At 43.4% G+C, this 13,058-nt stretch overlaps 1 protein-coding gene across 2 annotated transcripts in view; it reads left to right on the top strand.

Annotated features, from left to right (window-relative positions):
* Positions 1-13,058, top strand: part of abr (ABR activator of RhoGEF and GTPase) — a 222,555-nt gene that overhangs the window by 22,823 nt on the left and 186,674 nt on the right. The gene's annotated exons all lie outside the window — the stretch shown is intronic.

Raw genomic sequence — 13,058 nt, 5'->3', positions numbered from 1 at the left:
GTTTGCTTTCCAACCTGTGTTTTCCCGCGATTGTATTTTAAATATTGTGAAAGGCCTGTTTTGTCTTCATGCTGTTCACTGACAGATTTCCCACAGGATCCCGACTGTAGGTTATGCCTTGTTATTGGGCTGCACACAATCCACAGCTAGGCAGTTTTTTTAATGAATCTATTGATCCTCTATGGCTAACTTAAAGGCCTTCTCATGGTGTAGCAGGCTATTCTGAATGATTTAATTTCTTTATGAACAGATGGCAGAAATTCTCTAACTTTGGCAGATGTATTTACATTTATCAGGGGTGCTGCAGCTCGACTACGCATTGGTCTCAAACAGGTTGCGGTGTGCGCAAATCATAATACCGAATCAATGAGATTATCAGGCCCACTTTTTCACATTACTAATGTGAAAATGTAATTTTTTGGGGGAGGCAAGAGAATTGACCAGGTGGTAACACGAATTAACTCTGCTAGATTTTATTAAAATCTTTACATTGTCAAAAAAAAAAATCATGCCACAAAAGGTACCGGATCCGGCCAAATAGGTTCCCGGAACGAAACGGTCCAAAAGAGAGAGGTGCTGGATCTTGTTCTGGCAGGATCATGCTCAAATGAAGCACTGCGGGTAAGTAATACTGTCACACTATCATTCCACTATTACTGCAGATATATTGTAGACATTTTCTGAAATTACAATGTAAAAATTATAATAAATATAAGCACCTATAACTACACATATTCAAAAGATTAGCCATCTGGCTAGGCTATCGCTTGTTCTGGAGCTGGATTTGTCATAAACATTTAAGGATTTTTTTTGGGGGGGCCACAGATGGATAGGGGAAACCAGTATCTCGGACTTCGCTATTGTTATCTCAAGTTTTGGCATCTTCCATAAATTGCAGCCATGAATCCGCCATAGAAAAAGTTAGAAAGAAGAACATAAAGCTCCGTTAATGTAGATAACTGTTGAAAGATTTGGGCTAGACACCTTTTTCTGCATTGTAATGGACACAATGCAACCTTTGGTAGGCTGCTGACAGGCTATTCGGCTGCGGTACAGCAAAGCTAAGTCAATCCATGGTCCTGGTTCTCTCAGGAAGATGCTCCTGTAACCGATGTGAAATGGCTAGCTGGTTAGCGGGGTGCGCGCTAATAGCGTTTCAATCGGTGACGTTACTCGCTCTGAGACCTTGAAGTAGTTGTTCCCCTTGCTCTGCAAGGGCCGCTGCTTTTGTGGAGCGATGGGTAACGATGCTTCGAGGGTGGCTATTGTTGATGTGTGCAGAGGGTCCCTGGTTCGAGCCCAGGTAGGGGCGACGAGAGGGACGGAAGCAATACCGTTACACTGCAATGACTTTGCTCATGATGCACGTTTCAAATGATATCAACACCCTGATCTCATCGGACATGAAATACAAATGTAACAACAGCACATCAAAATAGATGAACAAGTTCCTTGAATTTTCTTTCGCGGGTGCCTTTTCATTATAGGATACACACTTGTGTTTTCTTGCTGCACCAATCCAAGCAGTGGAGCGTGTAGTGAAGCAAAACTTTACTGGTCAAAACCATTCATGTTGGGACGACTGGGGGAGCGGAGTTGCAAAATGCAATTACACGTATACCACTTATAAAATGGTCTTTAAAAATAAAAACATTATACATACTCGCTCAGAATCGATGTAATTTGACAAATTATCCAATGGATTAGGATAATTTTCTGGTAAAACCCAATAATTCAGTAAATCCTAAACCCCAGTGCCAACTAGTGTTATGTGAAAGTGTTGATAAACGGTTAGCCCAGTTAAAACATTGATGTGTTTAGTAGGGTGACCCAGGAATCTGAAGGCAGTGGTTTAAAGTATGCTCTGCTCTCTGTGAGACTCCCTGTGAGAGCAGAAATGGGACAAACGCAGCTTTATGCATGAAAACGAACACTAATGATAAAAACACAGCATGAATATCACATGAGACATGTTGGTGTGTGTGTTTGGATTTACCAGACCACCTAATCCACTGTCTGCCCAATCACAGCACAATTCAGGGGATGCTACATTTCACCTCAATAGATCAACGTGATTGTAGCTGGTACGGAATGAACACAGATTCACACGCGCACACACTGACACAGACATGGAGACAGACAGACAGACAGACATGTGGATCTTTCTGAACTTCCTCTCATTCTTCAATAGCTTGTGGTGGTGCTGCTGTATTACGGTAGATGTGTGTCGGTGATATCATGTCTCTCTTCTCTGTTAGGAATGAAAACACCAAACTGGCCTTTAGATTAGTGTCGAGGGGCAACGCGCATCCTCTTCCATCGATCACTACCAGCGATCAACCTCGTCTGCTATTACTGGCACCAGACTACACCCTAACATTCTCTTTAAATAATGCACACTCATTCCCCTCTCTCCACCCAATCCCCCCCTAAACAAAACCAACACAGAGGCCTTGTCTCATTTGGCCAAAGTCTGTCCTCTCTCCTCCGTGACCCGGAAACTGGTTGAGAAGAGTGTCAATTTGTTAGTAGGTGATGTCCGGCCCCCTAGTAACATCCCCATTTATCTAGGAAATGTCTTGCACAACTAGCTACATTTTGTTATCACTACACATTTATTTTGGGATCCACGCCCTGTAAGGACGCGCGTGAGGAGAGGAGTCTCATTTCATACAAGCACATTTTTCTTCCACATTCCTTCTCCTCACCGCCTCTCCTCGATTACCTTGATCCCAGAAATGTTTGTCTGTAATAATAAAGCTATTTTGTGTGGAAAAATGCATTCTGATTGGCTGGGCCTGGCTCTCCAGTGGCCCACCCATGGCTGTGCCCCTGCCCAGTAATGTGAAATCGATTAGATTTGGGCCTAATGAATTTATTTCAGTTGACTGATTTCCTTACAGTTCATATAACTCAGCAAAATCTTTGAAGTTGTTGCATGATGCTTTTTATATTTCTGTAAAGTATATATTACATGACTATGCCTGATAAGCCCTACACATAGGGAGCTGGTATTGTAACTGTAGTACTCTTCTACGGCTGACCCCATTTAGTCGAACTGGTTGATTTGTTTGGTTGATAGGCTGTTGGTCAACCTAGATTTCTTTAGTCGAACAGTTGCAAATATATATTTTTTTCATTGGTGTACAAGACACTTGTCTGTTTCGCACCTGTCTCAGTGGTCTAATTCAGCATACTGGTGTTGAGAACAATGCGGCAGAGGCAGCAGTGGAGTGAGCAAACAGCCCTTACCCTAAGAAAATTGAGGAGAGGAAACCTCAACTTAGTTAGGTCTATACTCAATACCATAACTGTTAAACGTGCCTGGCTTCATCATGTATATCTACAGAAATAAGACAGCTCCTGCGTCTGTTGCCAGTTAGTGTTTGTTTAATATCCTACTGATTCCGTGAGCACCAAGCCTCACAATAAAGCTATTTCACAAATTCAGCTGTTTTTGGTCTTTGCTATGCTGTAATATAGGCTTTGCACTGTTTGTTAGAACAGACTCTCTGGTATTATTTATAATTGATTTAGTTTTTGCACTGTTCCAAACAGGCAGAAAAATGATATTGTAATGTAACAGCACCGGTTTGTCTCACACGATAGGCACACAGCGTTCACTCCTATACCCTTATTGTTCTTATTGTTATTACAATTATGATCGTCATAATAAGTAATGATCAAATAAACATTTTGTCGTCACATGCGCCGAATACAACAGGTGTATCCCTTACAGTGAAATGTTTACTTACAAGCCTCTAACAACAATGCAGTTTAAAAAAAATATATATACAGATAAGGATATGAAATAAAAGCAACAAGTAATTAAAGAGCAGCAGTAAAATAACAATAGCTAGAGTATATACAGGGGGGGTACCGATACAGAGTCGATGTGCGGGGGCACCGGTTAGTTGAGGTAATATGTACATGTAGGTAGAGTTATTAAAGTGACTATGCATGGATAACAACGGAGAGTAGCAGTGGTGGGTGGGGTGGGGGGGGCACTGCAAATAGTCTGAGTAGCCATTTGATTAGCTGTTCATGAGTCTTATGGCTTGGGGGTAGAAGCTGTTTAGAAGCCTCTTGGACCTAGACTTGTTAATACGGTACCGCTTGCCGTGCGGTAGAAGAGAGAACAGTCGATGACTAGGGTGGCTGGAGTCTTTAACAATTTTTAGGGCCTTCCTCTGACACCGCCTGGTATAGAGGTCCTGGATGGCAGGAAGCTTGGCCCCAGTGATGTACTGGGCTGTTCGCACTACCCTCTGTAGTGCCTTGCGGTCGGAGGCCGAGCAGTTTCCATACCAGGCAGTGATGCAACCCGTCAGGATGCTCTCGATGGTGCAGCTGTAGAACCTTTTGAGGATCTGAGGACCCATGCCAAATCTTTTCAGTCTCCTTAGGGCGAATGGGTTTTGTCGTGCCCTCTTCACGACAGTCTTGGTGTGCTTGGACCATGTTAGTTTGTTGGTGACGTGGACGCCAAGGTACTTGAAGCTCTCAACCTGCTCCACTACAGCCCCGTCGATGAGAATGGGGGCATGCTCGGTCCTCTTTTTCCTGTAATTATCATTATCATTTGTAGGCTTCTTATAGTAGGTACCTTGTATAACCACCATCAGGCTGTATTGCTTAGAACACTTCCTGTTTAGTGTTAACACCGTAACTTACTTAGGTCTATATTTCAATATATAGGCTACTGTACCAATCATTCATTCATTCATGTCATCACACAGCATACGAGTGATTCATGCTTCGAAGTGCTATCAAGCATTTTAGTTTTAAAATGAAATAACAAAGGGAGCTTGGAATATTTACCCTAACCAATAAACAGGGTTGGGGACTAACGGATTACATGTAATCCGTTACATGTAAGGGACTACAAAAAAAAACGTTAACTATGATGACATACCAAATGTGTTTGCTTGAGTGCGGTAAAAGAGCAGGAATAGGTTTTTGTAGGCTACAGTCCAAGCTATGTCTTCCAATGGTGCGACTGCTGTCGGCATCCAAAGATTATCCAACTTGAATAAACACTTGGAGGTAAGGATGACAGTAGTGGTGAAGTCTTCGGCGATACGGACATCACTTATTATTGATATCTACATAGCGTATTGATGTGAATCACACTGCTTCTCTCACATTCAGCTATTTGCGCCTTACAGATTGTGGATGGCTGTTCACAAATCCAAATGTCTATTTCAACCCAATAATGGTTGAATTCAAGTAGTTTAAGCTGCCTATCAATCATTTTGTTTTTGAAACCAGTGGACAGCTAGTGAAAAACGTGCCCTTGTAACAGTTGCATATTTACGGATCCAAGCCTTTGAGCAATAAAAGCCTCAATTTTATTCTAATCTAATTCATGCTGATAAAAAAAAAAAATCCATAGGCCTAATGGACACATGCTCAAACTCACACACTTTTGATAGACTTAAAGGGGCAATCTGTAGTTTCTACATCCATTTTTGGACTTGTAAGTTACATAGTTGAAGTCGGAAGTTTACATACACTTTAGCCAAATACATTTAAACTCAGTCTTTCACAATTCCTGACATTTAATCCTAGTAAAGATTCCCTGTCTTAGGTCAGTGAGGATCACCACTATATTTTAAGAATGTGAAATGTCAGAATAATAGTAGAGAATGATTTATTTCAGCTTTTATTTCTTTAATCACATTCCCAGTGGGTCAGAAGTTTACATACACTCAATTAGTATTTGGTAGCATTGCCTTTACATTGTTTCACTTGGGTGAAACGTTTCGGGTAGCCTTCCACAAGCTTCCCACAATAAGTTGGGTGAATTTTGTCCCATTCCTCCAGACAGAGCTGGTGTAACTGAGTCAGGTTTGTAGGCCTCCTTGCTCACACACACTTTTTCAGTTCTGCCCACAAGTTTTCTATAGGATTGAGGTCAGGAGTTTGTGATGGCCACTCCAAAACCTTGACTTTGTTGTCCTTAAGCCATTTTGCCACAACTTTGGAGGTATGCTTGGGGTCATTGTCCATTTGGAAGACCCATTTGCGACCAAGCTTTAACTTCCTGACTGATGTCTTGAGATGTTGCTCCAATATATCCACATAATTTCCCTGCCTCATGATGCCATCTATTTTGTGAAGTGCACCAGTCTCTCCTGCTGCAAAGCACACCCACAACATGATGCTGCCACCCCCGTGCTTCACGTTTGGGATGGTGTTCTTAGGCTTGCAAGCCTCCCCCTTTTTTCCTCCAAACATAATGATGGTCATTATGGCCAAACAGTTCTATTTTTGTTTCGTCAGACCAGAGGACATTTCTCCAAAAAGTACAATCTTTGTCCCCATGTGTAGTTGCAAACCGTAGTCTGGCTTTTTTTGTGGCGGTTTTGGAGCAGTGGCTTCTTCCTTGCTGAGTGGCCTTTCAGGTTATGTCGATATAGGACTTGTTTTACTGTGGATATAGATACTCTTGTACCTGTTTCCTCCAGCATCTTCACAAGGTCCTTTGCTGTTATTCTGGGATTGATTTGCACTTTTCGCACCAAAGTACGTTCATCTCTAGGAGACAGAACGTGTCTCCTTCCTGAGCGGTATGACGGCTGCGTGGTCCCATGGGGTTTATACTTGCGTACTATTGTTTGTACAGATGAACGTGATACCTTCAGGCGTTTGGAAATTGCTCCCAAGGATGAACCAGACAACCTGATTTCCCATGATGTCAAGCAAAGAGGCACTGAGTTTGAAGGTAGTACATCCACGGGTACACCTCCAATTGACTCAAATGATGTCAATTAGCCTATCAGAAGCTTCTAAAGCCATGACATGATTTTCTGGAATTTTCCAAGCTGTTTAAAGGCACAGTCAACTTAGTGTATGTAAACTTCTGACCCACTGGAATTGTGATGCAGTGAATTATAAGTGAAATAATCTAAATAATATGTCTGTAAACAATTGTTGGAAAAGTTACTTGTCATGCACAAAGTAGATGTCCTAACCGACTTGCCAAAACTATAGTTTGTTGACAAGTAATTTGTGGAGTAGTTGAAAGGCGTGTTTTAATGACTCCAGCCTAAGTGTATGTAAACTTCCGACTTTGTGTATATATATATATGTATGTGTGTGTGTGTGAGCGAGAGATTCTTAAAGAATTTAACTTAGAAATCCCTCATGAGCTTAGTTTAACTGTCACACTCCATGAGAATTCCAAATATATATATACACATATATATATATACACACACACACACACACACACACACACACACACACACACACACACACACACACACAGTATATATAAAAAAAGCTTGTTTTTCTCCAATGTTTGTAAACATTGTTCATGTAAACTTCAAAGGGGCAGAGTAGGAGAGAACCAAGCGCGTTATGAAGAGTGGGAGAAGAGCGCATACTATCTGTGAGATTACATGTTGTGACCTGGACTGTCGGACTAACCCCCTTGTGGACCGGATTGACTGAGAACCAAAACAGAACGGACAAAGAGAATGGCTTGTGGACTGTGAAGTGATTGGTGAATTCCCCGTGTACCAAATCACAAATAAACTTCCCATTTGCTTTCTATTTGTGCTACTGGTGCCTGTTTTGTTATTGAACTTGGTGACGTGGAAACCCCACACCCTTGATCTTGGTACAATGTTGTATTCCATTCTACTGTATTTCAGTCAATGCCACTCAGAGATTGCTCGGGGGGTGGTGTCTTGTCCGAGAGCCATGTTTCAGGAAAGCAAAGAATATTGCAGTTTTGAGAGTCCAGATGGTAGAAATCTGTGTTCGGAGGTCATCCATCTTTTTGTTGAGTGACTGTCTGTACATTGGCCAGTAGAATGGAGGGAAGAGGTGGCTGGTTTTCCCTTCGCCTTAATCTCACCGGGGTCTCCACCCCCCCTCTTTCCTCTGTAACGCTGGAGTTTCCGCTTGAGTAGCCTGAAAATTGGGTCGAAGTTATTTCCGTTGGCGTTTACATTATAGGGAATAGGCTGGCTTGCTGTGTCCTCTATATTACTTCACCCTCCGGAAAAACATTTCAGCATTCTTCGGAATTCTGATCGTTTTTATGTAATAACTAGAAAAAATAAAGTGAGGTGTAACTTTACATTGGGACTTTTGATGCGTAAACGAATGCAAATCCATGTTACAATGTTAATGTTACCTACACTAAAATGGTTACGGTAGTAAGGGTTAAGGTTCGGGTAAGGGTTGACCATGGGGACATCCCAAGGATCCCTGATTGCACTAACCCACAGTGTACGGCGTCAAGTACTCTCGCATAGCCAGCTAGCACTCGTCATGGAAATGGGGGTGACGAAACGTGAATTTGGACCAGTCCCTGACAAGTGACAATGAACCCATACATCAAAACGTAGCTACGAAGTGCTACTTTGTAACCGGCTATGTTTGTTTGTCTCTGAAAACATTTGAATGACCGAGCTTGAGGCATACCCTAAACAAAAAGCAAATATAACACACTAGATTTCGCGGTCTTCACTAAATGGCTATAACGTTAACGTTACCACAGAGTTGAACGTTAACATGGCAGTTGCTTTACATATGGGCATAGAATCCATGTGTCACCACACCCAACACCCTACCATGACACTTCACGTAACAGTATATGACCAGTGCGCGTTTTTGGCACTTTATTGAGCTGGCAAGCGTCTATCTACTCAGCACTCACAGTAGAAGCAGTAACCGTTAGTTCACAGTAGTTCAATCTCCTTGGTGTAGTTGCGTTGGGGGATCGTGTCCAGTCTTGCTGTAGCGCCAAGGCAAGATAGGCTTTTAGCCATCTAAAGAGCGCCCTCTTCAGGACAAGTAATGAAATGTAAAAAAGGATAAGGGATTAGTGGTTCAAAGTGTTTTCGCCACATTTTATATTGGTCCTTTTCGGTGGATTAAACGGCAATACAAATGCAGCCGTAAAAGGCTAATATCGGCCGACAACATCTGTCAACCGATAAATCGGTCGGGCTCTAATCAGAAGGATTCTAATGGCTTTTATGGAAGAGTTGCTTGCTTTTATCTTCTGGTTTTGTTTTAAATTGAAAATATTATTTTTCAAACTATTTGTCATGATTGTAATCTGTAATGAGTTGACTCAAATGCCATCACTATCACATCAGAGCAGAACACAACACACACACTTCATTCAAGAGCGGCTGTGCATCAGGGCCCCATTGAAAGCAGTGGCTTTTTGCCTCTCTACATCCCTCCTGGTGATGGTAGAAACTGGTCTGTCTAGTTCCTGTCTAGTTCCTCTACTAAAGGGGCATCACAACTCCCCGTCACACACAGACACACCCCTCCCCAGTGGTGCGGTGTGGGAACGGAGGAGGCGGAGCGCAGTGTGGCACCACACCCCCCTGGTGTAGACTGACTGCCCCGGAGAGACTGAGGAAGGGAGGACAGTGCAAGTTGACTGGAGGAGAAGCACCTGCAGCCATGCTCCTCTGTTCTCCCTCTTACCCCCTCTCTCCTCCCTGTCTTTCCCTAGGGAGACAAGGCCAGGGGTGGGGCTGGTGGGGTGACAGGAATGAGGGGGGGGGTAGATGAGGGGTTCATGGGGGTATCTGGGCAGAGTAGAGCTGGGGACAACACAACCTGGTGATTGGCTGGTGGGCTGGCTTGCTAATTATGTACAGACATGCACATGCACCCCCCGCCCTCTTCCCATGCCAATCGGCTGTGTTTGCCATAACAAGCAGGATTGGTTAGTGCCATAGCCACATATCCTGTATTGAATAATGGAGGAGTGGAGTAGAGTAGGCTAATTTCCTCTCTGTAAACATCACTTAGCCCATTGTTTGCCTGGGATCTACAACGAAGGGACTACTGGCTGTAATATCTCCCTCTACCCTCATCCATTAGGTAGTGTAAAAATGAATGTTTATTTCATTTCAATAGTAATGTATTCCACTAACAGACATTGATGTTGATTATGACTGTGCCAAGCAGATTTTCTGCAGCTGGTGCTCCAAGGCCTCTGTAAGGAGGTGAGAGGTCATATGTGATAGTTTGGCTCCCAAGAGAGGGTATTGATGGGGTCATGTTACCCGCTAAGATTGACTGGGGTGGGGCATCCAGTCTACTCCTACCATCTGGTCCCCTCTGCCATCACACAGAAGGACCCAATACCGGAGAGAGGCCTGAACTGGGTGGAACAACGGGATGCAGACGGGATACCCTGCTCACTCACAAGCGCACACACATTTTGTTATTCTAACCAAAAATAGATTCCCATTCAAAATCCTATTTTCCTTTACCCTAACCTTACTCCTAAACCTAACCACTAACCCCTTACACTTAACCTAACCATAATTCTAAACCTAACCACTAACCCCTTACACTTAACCTAACCATAATTCTAAACCTAACCCCTTACACTTAACCTAACCGTAATTCTAAACCTAACCACTAACCCCTTACACTTAACCTAACCATCATTCTAAACCTAACCCCTTACACTTAACCTATCCGTAATTCTAAACCTAACCATTAACCCCTTACACTTAACCTAACCGTAATTCTAAACCTAACCATTAACCCCTTACACTTAACCTAACCATCATTCTAAACCTAACCACTAACCCCTTACACTTAACCTAACCATCATTCTAAACCTAACCCCTTACACTTAACCTAACCATAATTCTAAACCTAACCACTAACCCGTTATACTTAACCTAACCATAATTCTAAACCTAACCACAAACCCCTTACACTTAACCTAACCATAATTCTAAACCTAACCACAAACCCCTTACACTTAACCTAACCATAATTCTAAACCTAACCACAAACCCCTTACACTTAACCTAACCATAATTCTAAACCTAACCACAAACCCCTTACACTTAACCTAACCATAATTCTAAACCTAACCACTAACCCCTTACACTTAACCTAACCATAATTCTAAACCTAACCACTAACCCCTTACACTTAACCTAACCATAATTCTAAACCTAACCACTAAGCTTCAAAAAGTCTGTCTTCATGGGGATGAAGAAAATATATTTTTATTTTACTATCCTTAAGGGGACTTTGGGTGATTTTAGGTCCCCACAAGGATGGAGGAACACACACATAGTTTTAGAAGTAAAGCATTAACTTTGTGTTGTGTCTGTCACATTACTGTAGAAACTATGGCCTGTTTTACCCCACAGCGTGACTGCTCATTGTGACGCAACGGGAAGGCTAAAAACGCGGCACTGAATGTGTTCTCTTTGTTTGGCCCCTCCCGCAGGTGATTGATGCTTAGTGTTCGTGTGTGAGAGTGGGGGAGGTTGGTGTTGGCTTGCTTCCCAATGCCCTGTTAGATGGAGTGTGCCAGACACAGGCACACACACTTTGTCCTGGTTCTGTGACTGTGATGTGACAGAATGTGAGAGAGCACGGCCCGCCCGTTGTCCCAGATTGAAGACAAAGGATGATGATCAAAGCTCTGCTGCTCATGAATCCATCATTGATGAAGAGCCACTTACCTCTCTCTCGCTCTTTCTCGCTCTCTCTCATGGCTTTTTTTTTGTCTAAACCCACATCGCTAACCCTTGGAAATGTGTTTGTCTTTTCAAATGATTTCTCTCGCCTACATCTGCTGTTTGATTCATAAAAACATACAATGATATGCTTTAGTTTGAATGACACATCAGATACAATGTATGCAGACTTACAAAAGAGCTGGCTGCAAATAAGGCAGGGATGGATGTCTCCTCAGACGTGACCTTTGGCTAGATTAGACGTGTGTGTGTGTGTGTGTGTGTGTGTGTGTGTGTGTCTGCATGTGCGCGGGCACGTGTGGGTGGAGGCCCCACAGACTGGCCAATTCCATCTGGCAGTGGCACATTGCGCCCTGTGTATCGTGGAGAGACAAAGAGCAGCGCTCTAGGCCAACTGTGTCTAGGAGGGGATCCTCCCACAAGGCTTTGTGTTCTAATTGATGTTGTTCTGCCTCACATGTTCCCCCCATCCTAAAGGGGGGAGAGAGCAGGGGAGATGTTATGGGCGGGTTGGATGGGGGTTGGAGGAGCGCACTTCCCTCATCTTCCCACAATGTTGAAGGAGAGAGGGGGTGGTTTGGGGCTTGAAAGTAAAGGGGGGGGTGGAGGGAAGAGGGAGCACTTCAGAGGGTCTTTGTGATGCATGACTTTTTAAGATCTCTGTACACACACACACACACACACACACACACACACACTTAATTGGTTGGTTATTGTTAGGGAGGAGAGGGGCTTGTGAACAGTGATTCCTCAATGTTAGAGGCCTGCCGCTGTCAGATTTTATTTGCTGCAACAAGACTGAACAACTGCAGTCTGTATCCATGGCCATGCTGAAGGACATTGAGCGGTGCATTGTGGTGGTTAACTGAATTTTGGTGAATACCAAGTTTGCAGTGTGTGTGCTGCTGTTGTGATTCCCAGTTCCCTCTTTGCTGATCCCACTCAACTCTGTGGAGATGTCAGACACACACATGAGAGATTTACCACCACTACTATTACAGTAGTGTCTGAGGAGTAGGGACATGCAGTGATGGTCACTGGTGCTAACAGGAGTGTCTTTTTCATTTGATTCTGAAAGTGTGTGTGTGTCTGTTTCTTGTGCGAAGGGGGGTGTCAGCCAAACAGTGAGGAAGATGGGGCTCGTTGTCACAGGAATGGAGAAGAGAAGATGACAGAGCCCATCTGCCCCTCCCTCTCTCTACCTCTTGTTCTATTGTTTTCAGCACTACCCTTCTCTACACCCACATCTCTCTGGCCCTTTACTGTCATCTGTTGTAGACTTCCTTTTATTTTCATCTCTTTCATGCTCTCTCCTCTGATCTCTCTCCTCCTCAGCAGCGTCCCAGAGAGTCAGTCTGGAGGCGCACACACACACACGAACTAGTCTCTTTTGTCTCTGACACGATCACAACAACTCCTCTGCCCCTCATCACTTCCTAACTCCATCATCTCAGAAACTGGTTAAAACATTTGGTTCATCCGCATCGCTCCATATCACAGATTGGGCGTGACGATACCAATATCGCCCCCAAAAAATCCCTGGCAAAAACGGAAAGACGAAGT

Source organism: Salmo salar, chromosome ssa13, assembly GCF_905237065.1.
Source record: "Salmo salar chromosome ssa13, Ssal_v3.1, whole genome shotgun sequence".
NCBI lineage: Eukaryota > Metazoa > Chordata > Actinopteri > Salmoniformes > Salmonidae > Salmo > Salmo salar.
This window is presented reverse-complemented; position numbering and strand designations above follow the sequence as displayed.